The sequence below is a fragment of the Bidens hawaiensis genome, unplaced genomic scaffold (genome assembly GCF_021521415.1).
Source record: "Bidens hawaiensis isolate Kalapana, Puna unplaced genomic scaffold, B.hawaiensis_p1.1 tig00035504_1, whole genome shotgun sequence".
Classification (NCBI taxonomy): domain Eukaryota; kingdom Viridiplantae; phylum Streptophyta; class Magnoliopsida; order Asterales; family Asteraceae; genus Bidens; species Bidens hawaiensis.
Genome location: NW_027496177.1, coordinates 216927 through 219372, shown reverse-complemented (window position 1 = coordinate 219372; position 2446 = coordinate 216927).

The following is a 2446-nucleotide window of genomic DNA, read 5'->3' as shown; positions in this document are numbered from 1 at the left end:
AAAAACAAGTGCTTTTGTATTAGTTTTGAATATGGTTTAACCCTTGGATTATATATTATAATGGAATCGTATATTTTTTGGTTATATTTTGAGTTAAAGTTACATTTATATGAAATTATAGGGTAACTATACAACTCGGTTGAACCTCCCGGTACAACCCGGTTGAACCTCCCGGTACAACCCGGTTCAACTGGTTGTACCATTTTTTAGCAAAAGCCGGTACTCATAAAATACCGGTTTTTAAAACATTGGATATAGGGAAAGGGAACTTGATGAGAATGCTCTAAATAACATAAAAAGATGCAAGCAATATTATTCACTTTAATACAGTGAAACATAAAAAGTTATTATTACTATATAACAATTACTTGGTGTCGAAAAGGCACCGATTGGGCCACATCAAATTTATTTTTATTTTTTTTTGTAATTCTATGTTTTACATTTGATGTGATATTTAACATAGTTGAAATCAACTGAATTTGCGTCAACTCATTGCTTCAACGCTTGGAATCAACAAAGCTCGGGTTTTACCCACTGATCATTGCAACAACTGAGACCGACAATGCTTAGGTTTCACCAACGTTCGAGCTTTACTCATCGAATGAAAACTGTTTTAAATATTTTATATTTTATATGTTAATCTTTGTATATTTTAAATCGATGAATTTATATTTTGGGTTTTAACACTTAGGTTTTACCAACGTTGTTTATATGGTACCGTAATGAGTGTAACTGAAACCAAAGAAATTCGTGTCGACTACCGATGTGACACACGGACCGACAACGTTCGGGTTTTACCGACTCACTGCTGCATGCCTAGGCATTGCCAATGCTCAGTTTTACCGATCAAATAAATGTTGTTCTAAACATTTTATTTGTTTATATATTGGCACTATTATCATTATATGTATAAAATATAATTTGGTGCAACAAAGATATGATTGGGCCAAGTGGCGGCCCTCCATTAGGCCACTTCACTTTTTTTAGTTCTGGTATCATAACAAACGTTAACTTTGTTTTTGTTTTAATTTCAGTGTCGTATCGAACGTGGCAGATACTGAGCGAACTTGCGTAGACTCATTGTGTTTGTTTTAGTTCCGGTACTATAACAAACTAACAAAAAACGACCGAATACCAATTTTGTTTTTGTATATTTTTGACTTAGTTCTGGTTAAGTAACGAACGTGACAGAAACCGACCGAATTTGTGTAGACTCGCTTCCTTAACGCCCCGGGATCAACGATGCTCGGGTTTTACCAACCCGCCCTGACGCAACGCGCCGGGCAAAATATACTAATTTAGATATAAAATAAATCAAATGCTCAGCCAAATTTTACTATTTATGGGCAAACAATGAATTGATATTGGGCGTGTGAAATGAGCGAGCATGAAATGCTATCAATGATGGGGCCGATTAATATTGGGACCGGTTGTTAACCGATTATGCATCAAAATCAATTTTAGGAATTCATTATTGATCAAATTCATTTTTTTTTATTATTGCAAGATTTATTATAGAACTTTTAATTTAATTCTGTGAAATAGAAAGGGCCTGTTTTGGTAAACACACGCACACACTAAAAAAGATATAATTGTTAGAAAAAACACTTAATTGAAAGTTATATTCTAGTTTTTAACAGCTAAAACAATACAATACTTTTTAGTTGAGAGATGACGTAATTTTTAATGCTTTCTATAATTAAAATACAGATCACATAAATACATATTAATCATCCTCTTAGTTTTCTTAATCTACCATTTCTCTCATTTGCTCTACTTAATCTATTATTCTCCAAAAACTGAATTAAAGCAACATAATTTGGGTAGAATAAAAATATTAAGAGACCCCAACTATAGGCATGTTCAAAACGGTTTGGGACTAGGAACCGGAACCGGTTCCTAACCGGTTCCTATATTCAAAACCCCCTTTTAAACCGGTTCCAGGCTCGAACCGGTTAGGGAACCGAACCGGTTCTCCCACCCTCGGACCCCTAACCTATCTAACCGGTTCTTACCGGTTCCTAACCCGGTTTCTGTACCGTAACCGGTCAAAAAACGGCTATTTTTGACCCCAACGGTCAAAAAAACGGCCAAAAAAAACGGTTAGGAACCGGTTCCGGTTCGGTTCCGGTTCCTACCCGCCCCCACTCAGAAATGCAAGAACCGGTCACGGATCATCGGGTTGAATCAGATAGGGTCCGGTTCCTACAAAAAACGGGTAGGAACCGGTTCGGGTCCACCGGTTTGGTTCCAGGAACCGGTTTCGTTGAACATCTCTACCCAACTATGTGATGTTTTAACAAGTGTTGAGTACGAAGTAAATGAAATATGAAACAAAAAGTAGTAAACGTGATATCAAAATAAATTTTTTTTAAGAATACAAAAAAATTGAAAATTGGTCCAACCACATGACTGTTCGCCAATTCAACCAACCAACGTCATAAAC